Genomic DNA, 8,984 nt, shown 5'->3' on the forward strand with positions numbered 1-8,984 from the left:
CCCGCCGCTTTCCCCGCGCTAACAGCTTTTGCGGTCGGAATTGTGGCAAACAAGCAAACAAACAAACAAAGCAATAAGGAGCGCAGGCAGGAAACAGGACTAGGAATAGGACGGGACAGGACGAGTCGGGAGTGCGACGCAGAGTTCCACAGATCCAGAGATCCAGATATAAATAAATAAAAGTTCAAGGATGCGTGCGCTTTTATCTTCTTGGTCTTTTGCCGCTGATTCCACTTGCTTTGCTTTCGTTTTTCATTTTTGCGGCGCTATTTTTTTCATTCATTTTCAGTTTATATTTTCTTCTTTTTTTTGTGGCTCATTCACGTTTTCATATTTTGTATTTTGTAAATAGCCAAGCGAAAATGCTCTCTCCGTCCGTCGCAAACTTTTTGCGGCAATTTAAACTAATGATTTAACATTTTATGCGGCTTTGTGCGTCTTTATGTTGTTCGAGGACATTCGCATTCATTCGATTCATTCCCCCCAACCCCCACAAGCTCTCATCCTCGACCATTCAGGTCCTGTCGAGACGTCGAGTCGAGGGTCGGTCAGCAAAACCGCAATTTGAATATATAAATATATTTTAATGATGTCGCCGCTCATTAATCATAATCTATTCATTAATTTTAGCCTCCTAGCCTGACATGTCCGTTGGCTAGGGGCAAGTGCGGTGGAAAGTGCGGCATTTTGGGGCACGGAATGGTTAGCTGGGATGGTTTTACAAACAAGTGAAATGTGTTTAAGCTGTATGGCTATGTCATACCTTTGTCCCAAACAAAGTGCAGATAGAATCGTGTGGCAAAGGCGGAGCGTCGGCGGAGATTCAAAACTCAAACATGACATCACAGCTAATTAACGAAAATATCCTTATCCCCGGCAGCCCAGCGAACCACCTGGCCAATTAGTAGGGGAAAACGGAAAAGCGCCGCTTTCCCTAATGACAATTTTTTTTTTCGTACATATAAATTATGCATTAGCCAACGGCAAGCTCGGCGCGGAAAGCTGTTAAATATTTGAAAAATATTTAGCGCTGAGCTCAGCTGGGCCGGCAAGTTAAACTGAGCTGAGATTTCGAATAGGCGACAGTTGGCATTTTTAAGGTGCACAGCTAAAAAAAAAAAGGATTTAAATTGGTTCACGGAATTACAGATATATATACAGTATATCTTCATTACCATGGCACGTAACACACATATTAGATCTTAATGAAAATGATATATCGACAAATTCATCATTGCAGGGGGGATTGATTTTAATCTCCCTTTTGTTTGAGTGTACGGGGGCGTCGTTGCCGGGGGCGTGACAGCTACAGAAAATGTTTCCCATTAGCCCGTTTTTATTAAATTCGAGTCACAGTTGTCCGGTTCGACTGGGTGGCAGTGAAATCGGGAGTTTGGCGCGGGCACTACAGCCGGATGGATGGATGGAGTCTCCGAGAAATCGAAGCAGGATAATTTGTCACCAACGAGGGGCTAGACTACACGGAGCTGAGGGGTTTGGGATGGCGAAGTCCTGGCAAAATGGTGAAACATTAAATTTGGCAAATAAATGGACACTTGTTTGTCATAACGCTGCAAATGCGCCCAAATAAAATGGAAAATGGAAAATGAAAATGAAAAACCAAAAAGGAAAAGCGAACGAATTGACGGTGTGACGGCAACGGCGACGGCAACGATGTAATCCAAACAAACAAAAAACGGGTAGGAAAAAAATGTTAAAAATGAAAAACAAGACCATTACCATCGGTGCAATAAAGTAGAAAACAACAAGCGCAGCTACTATTTAAGTTATTGCTAGTCGACCCAGCGGATATCCTGTAAAGGAAGCAGAAGGATATGAAAGATCAATACAAAAATTCTATTACTATTCCGTGAGCCAGGCATTCAAGTTTAATTCTAGTTAATGGAAATGTTTTTTTATTATATATTTTTATTTTAGTCATATTTTTTAGTGTAATATTTGAACCTATTTGTCAGAACAGAACAAGAGGTAGCTTTGGAATAACATGCGTGTCCATTTGGCCAAATGCAGTCAAAATGTTTAATTGGTGTTCCTGCATAAATAAAGCCGAATGAAAACCTTTATGAATTATTCAGAAATTTGACAAATTTAATTGGTTCACCTGTCCATGCAGTCATGTTCCGCACGTTGCACGTTGCGCTCGCTTAGAAAATGCATAAGCTAATTAAGAAATTTGTTAAATATTTTTGACCACTTTAGGCGTAGGCTATCCTCACTCAGTTCATGTGTCCTGTGATAGTGAAACTTATAGCCCAATCTTCGAGTAACTGAGCACTAGCCAAATCCCTGGTCCAAAGATCCGTTTCCATTATGACCTTATCGCTACATTGAATCCGATGCTGTCAAATCAATAAGGCAAATACTTTAGTGCCCTTCCATTCCAATATGCCTCAATTTGTAGCTGCACCGCATCCAGAAAGCGACGAAGAAGCTGAATCCAAGGGAAGAAAGCTGGAGAAAGGGGCGAATAAAGGGGTGAAAGGGGACGAACGGGAGTGCGAGCAAAGCGGCAAATACAACGACACGAGGAAACGGCAAATGGCAATGGCAAAAAGTAAATAAATCGCTTCAAATTTTCGCATGGATTGCGGACTAGGGGTAGAGGGGAACGGGTGGAAACGGGGTAGGGCTTAGGGGTGTGACAGAGGGGGTGGGGCTGGGACTAGGGGTTGCGAATTGGAACCCAAAAACTGCTGAGCTCAAAGCTGAGCAGAGACCAAAAGGCGACAGAGGAGAAGAAGCTGAAGGCGATGGCAAAAGTTGCAGCTGCACTGAAAGAAAATCATTGAAAAACTTAGAAACGCATGCCAAAAAAGTAAACAAGAAACTTTCGAATCTCGAAAATAAGCTTTAAGAAGTGCAAAAGATAATATAAGTATATAATGTATCTAGGTATCCGATATTGAATCTTATATCTCATAGATATCTCATCTGCGTTTGCTTAGTGTATCCACCGATAGAGGGCGCCTTTTTGCTCCTTTATTGTCTTTGTTGCTGCTGCGTGTTATTATTGTTGTTTGCTGGTTTTGTTGGTGTCGTAGGTTGTTAAAGGTTCTGCTCATTCCGAAGGATCTGGGGACAACTGGGGACACTTTCTGCGTGGCGTGGCATGTACCAGGTGCAATCTATCGATTCGCCGCCTCCCTCGCTCCCATCTCCTTTCCCCTTCCTCCCATCTACTTTATACTTTCTCCTTGGCTCCTTCTCGCCTTGTCGCCTGCTCCTTGTTTGCTATTTGTGCTCGTTATGGTTGCTGGAGCTGCCTCGCTGTTGTTGCTGCTGTTGCAGTTGAAATATTTACGACGCACGTTGGACTATTCCACTATTTGCAACACTCTGAGATGGGGCCGCGACACACGCACAAATGCTACCCGGAAATCGCAGGGGAGCGGGGCATATTCGCTTTGATATCCAGCCGGACTTCGGGTAGATCCGCTTTCGGACCTCATTCAATCGATTGGAAGTAGCATCGCATCGATTCAGAGTTAACACAATTTTATTGACAATTTTTGGTAAAAGCCGGAATTAAGCAAGCAAATATGTATATTTGGTTTAACCAATTAGAGAAAAATTTAACTTCCATTTTTATTGACCAATCAATGCTTATATTTTAATTTTTTCGCGAAACTTGTACGCTTGCGATTAAAAACCAGTTAACCAAAAAATCATCATGATCATATGGTTTTTTTAACCAGGTTTGTGCGAGTGCATATTTGTTTATCTGATTGAAGAAAAACAAAGTCCTGAAACCACGAAACTGCGTTGAACGGACAAATATTTAATTTTTATACCAGGAACATATTCTGCTTGTTATTAAATGTATATATATAAGTATGTTTAAAGTTTATTTTCCAACTTATACTTTATTTGCCAAAGGATGCAGTTGAAAAACTGGTGGTTATATCGCGAATACCGGGTATCTAGCAGTTTCGAAACTCGTCTCTGGAAATTTTTACTTTTATTCCTCATTGTTTGCCCCATGTTTGCCCCCACCCCCCACACCACCCCCCGCCGCACTAGCCCACAATCCTAGCCCCATCTTTTACTAGTTGGTTGTGCATCAGTTTTTGTATTTTTGTATTTTTGTATTTTTCGGTTCTTATTGTTGGCTGGCTAGCTGAGCAGGACGAAAGCGAAACCAAAGGGGAATACACAGTAATAAAATAACAAAATAGGAGAAAAAGTGTGGAAAAAGCAAACAAGACGCGTCCTGCTTTCATTTATAATTTTATTTATTTTTTCAATGCATTTGGCGTAAATAAAGAAGTAAAGCGTTGGCAAAAATACAAAATGCGAGAAACAAGAAAGGCGACGCTTTTTCCACCGAGAGGAGGAACTGTGGAAGCTGCGGAATAATTTGTGCAAATTTTATGTGCGGCACTTTTCATTATTTGCAAGAACAAAAATGCCAAAGAAAAAAAAAGAAGGCACAGAGAGAGTCAGACAAGTGATGGCAAAGGCGAAGAGTGGGGAGGGGTGTTTTAATAAAACCGTACACAGGGAGAAAAACGGGCGCTGGATTGGTGGAATGGCGGCTAACGGCGAGGGGGGAGGACGGGGGCCACACGCATAGAGTTTCATAAAGGCAAAGAAAGCAATTGAGTTGCGTTGAAGTGGCATAAAGTAGTGGCAAGTGGCGGTTGGGAAGTTGTTGTTGGCCCAGCTTGGCTTGCTTTTTAACCATTTTTGTTTGGTTGCTGCGCTCACCGTTCGGCGTTCTCCCTTCTGGCCCGCACACACGCACACTAATATGCACGCTCACTGGCTAACACACACATACAGCCATTGACGAAATAATAGCACTTAACAAGTGGAGCACGCTCTGCCAACAAGTGGAACTAGCTTTATTTAATCGCCAAAGTTATGAAGGTAAACATTTCAGCAAATAGGGGAAATGTTTTTATTAAGCTGTATTGCGAAGGTTTTTAATTTTATTAGTTTGCTTATATAGAGTTTGCTGTTTTATTATTAAGCAGAAAGCCATAACCTAGTTATACGCAAATAGTAATTATCTTTAAATCTAAACATACATTCTGCAAGATGCAGATTTTAGAATTGCCAGCGCTACTTTCTTGCCCTCTGCTGTGCATATAACGAGCAGGAGAGCCAGGTGAATCCTGATGCGGATGCGGAGAGCTCCTCCTGGGTTGTAATGGGAAATGAAATGAATGAATGAGCATAAGCACTTTTTTGTTTGTCTCTGTGTTTGTTTGTCTGTGGTGGCTTCCTTGGTGGATGTGTGTGCTTTCTGGAGGTGTGTGTGTGTGTGTGTGTGTGTGTTTGTGGCCGCAGACTCAGACGGTAGAAGAGAAATGATGCACTTCAAATTAAAATGCGAATGCAAGCGAAAACTTCAAAAGAAGCACTAGAACAGAAAACAGAAGCGCAAACGAGATACTAATAGACAATGCCAAATGCTCGGGGATCTCTTTCTATCTAAGGATCTGTACATGTGTATGTGTGTCTGTGTGTTGTTGTGACTCATTCGAAAGGGGCGCTGGTCCAAAGTAGGCGTGGTCGTTTCATTGAATTGAAGGACCCACCATAAACACACTAACACACTGTCCCAGCGAAAGTGTCGTCGCAATGTAGGCATGTCTATGTGTGTGCGCTTGAGTGTGTTAGTGCAGCCAGCGAAGGATAAAGTTAGCGACGATGACGAAGCAGGACTTACAAATGCACTCTGCCCCTAGAGATGGTCCTCGATTTTCGTTGGAAATTAGGCAATTAATTTAAACGGGGACGCTGTCAGACTAACCAAACTAGTCTGCTAGTCATATTTCATTTAATTCTATGACTAGTTATTATCCAACACAATTTTATTAAAATATATTTATACTATTTGATTTGCTAGATGTTCCAAGTGTTTAACAGGGCGTATACGTAATATTTTTAGTACTATTGGCACATAGATTATTTTTCCTGTAAACAGCATGAAATTAAGCCCATTTAAATACACGCCAATTGCCCAATCCTTTAAGTAATAAATTATATTTACGCCCAAGAAATCTGTACAACTCCTTGACACATTTGTCATTTCGCAAAACGTTTTCGAACAGCTTAAGCCTGATTGCGGGCCATGATGGCAGTTGTTCAAAATCACTCCGGAATCCAGACTACTGGCTCCGGATTCGCCTCGTTCCGTTGCAATTCGATTCAATTCGCTTCGATCCAATCACGTTTTGGGGCACGAACGAGGTCACGCGCCCATCCCTAATACAAATGCACTTTGGACGTGGACGACGCGCGCTAAATTCGCCTTAATTCACTTTTCATACAAAACAGGCAGCAGCACAAAAGCACGCCCCACACGCACACACACAAGCCGAGTCGAGTCGAGGGGTTGCACACACCCACACCCACCCCCACAGACACACACACACACACACACAGATAAACAGGGGCACAAACACCAGCGCAGAGAAGCAAATGCATGTTTGTTGTAATTAATTTAAAATATTATTACAAGAGCGCGCGCGAGCTCTAAACTAAAGAAGGAAGCAGAAACAGGAGCCGCGGTGGCACGAGGAGGTGGCAAAAGGATTCAGTGGGGAGGGAAGAGGAGCGGAAAGAGGAGCAGACAGTGACAAGGCAACGTTAAATAATTATAGCCCAAGCGAACTGCAAACAGAAGGCAAACAAACACAGTGGCGGCAAACAGCATGTGAAGTGAACGAGAGGGATGTGGCTAAATAACCGTATGCTGTGCTGAAAACTAAAAATGCCCCAAGCCCCCACTCCGCGATTCGCAGACTCTGGGCCAACTTTGCTTTTAATTGACGCGACAACAAGCGAAAACAGCAAATCACAAGCCCGAGCCCAAGTCCAAAGAATGGTCTAAAAGGGGGCGGGGCTGCTGAGAGTCTGCCAAAATGGCAGCAAAAAATACCAGAAACGAAATTAAAAAGGTTCGGAAAAAAGTAAGAAAGTAATAAACGTAAAGCTATTACAAAATCTGATAATGGTCTGGGGGCAATGGCAATGAGGCAGACAAATAAACGCATGCCGGCACACGCACACCAACGCAAAGGATATCAGAAAGAGAGCGGCAGCATCGCGGAGAGCCGAAAAAAGAGAGCGGAACGAGTGGCAGTGGAACACTACACCAAGCGAAAATTCAATTTGCAGTGATTAGCCTTTAAGGAGATTGTCGAATGGGATCCGCTGTAATGCTTTTAGTAAATAATAGAAGTTTCCTTTCAGCATAATAATTTATGAGCTTTAGATATATGAAAATTACCCATAAGGGCAATTGAGAGAATGCAACAATTACGAACTTGCTCCCTGCAAAAAAAAAAAAATAGCGATCATCATCTAACTACGTTTTTCCTGTGTAAACTAATGCGAGGCATCGAAAGCAAAACAAAGTGCCGAGCGGCCGTAAAAATCGTAACAATATGCCCTGCCACATCGCAGCATCAACATCGGATGCACAGCGGCAGCATCTACAGCAGCAACAACAGCGCCAGGAGCAACATAAACATTGTGGCGCGCGTGCTGCGACGGTTGCCGCAATATTAATTTCACGAATGAACAACCCTTGAATAAGCATGCACTTCATGTACCGTTATTATGGTCCAGCTACGCGAGAGGACTCGTGCTCGAGTGCTCTCTCTTTCGCGAGAGCGAAGGCGAGGAAGAGAGAGCGACCCAAACTTTCTCTGAAAGCTTTCGTCCCTTCGTTGTACTTCGTTTAACTTCGTTTAGTGAGCCGAAGCTCGCATGTGTGCGTGCTAGTGCGTGTAAGTACTGCTGCCTGTTTGTGTGTGTGAGTTTGAGGCCAGTTGCTTTTTCATTGTGCATTTCCCAGAGGTGCATTTTTCTGAAAATCTAATTTGAGAGATTGAGATTGTTTGGTCTTTCAATGTTCAGCTCGCCCGTTCGTGTTGCGACGCTTGCAATTTCTGGGCAGCCAGTAAGTCCCTATACAGCTCACATATACATATATTTAAGCAGCTATGTACGTGTGTGTGGCCATATATTAATGCTGCAGCAGCCGGATATCGGGGAGTTATGGTCTCGTCTGCGAAATGCTCCAAGTCACAGTCACACGCTCACTTTAATTGGTACAGTGCGCCGCAACGCTGTGGCAATTTCTGTTGAAAAATCTACATGGAAGATTTGCCAGCAGCAGCAGCAACAGCAACAGCAGCAGCAACATCTGCAACAGCAGCAGCAGCAGCAGCTATATCTGCAACAGCAGCAGTGGAATCCGCACGGCAGCGACTTCAATCATTGCGCGCCACGCTCGCTGCGGTTTGACAAACATTTTTCACAGAATGTGCGAAGGCAACCGCCAAGCGCCCTGGCGCCCAGCTCCTTGTTTAATGGCACACTGGCCGAAAAAGTGGGTTTTTAGGTTTCATGCTACAGCTTAATTCAATTTAAAAGTTCAGAAGTTGGGTTTAGTCTTCTAAAGAACCTTAGATTATGATATATTAGGTTGTATAATTTCAGGATGAAACCCTTTTAAATCTAGCATACTTTTTGGAGATTACTCAAGTGCAGATGGGCATGAAGTTAGTTATGGATGCTGCTCTTAACATGGTGCAGGGATTTCTCTCAGTGCATGCCGTCAGGATACCCACCCCTTTGGCCCTAGCGCGTCCCTTACTTATTCGTGTATGTTTGATGAGTATGCGAGAGTTTTATGGCTGTATTGGGAATGAGCTGTGAGCAGCCGAAGCAGGGGGCAGGGAAATCAGTGATGTGGCATGGGGCACGGGAAGCAGGTCCTGAAATGAGGACCACGACGAGCTGGAGAGGCTGCAGGTCCTGGAGCGGGAGGCACAGGCGTCAGGCTCTGGCTTTGGCTTTGGCTTTGGCTTCACGGAAACTGTGGAGGCTGATTGGGTTATGCTGTGATTTTAATTTTGAAATCATACGAATGCGAGTGCTGCAACGCAAAGCGATACGATACATGTGCGGATTTATTTATGCACACACACCTACACACAGAGCCA

The sequence above is a fragment of the Drosophila mauritiana genome, chromosome 3R, assembly GCF_004382145.1.
Source record: "Drosophila mauritiana strain mau12 chromosome 3R, ASM438214v1, whole genome shotgun sequence".
Taxonomy (NCBI): Eukaryota; Metazoa; Arthropoda; class Insecta; order Diptera; family Drosophilidae; genus Drosophila; species Drosophila mauritiana.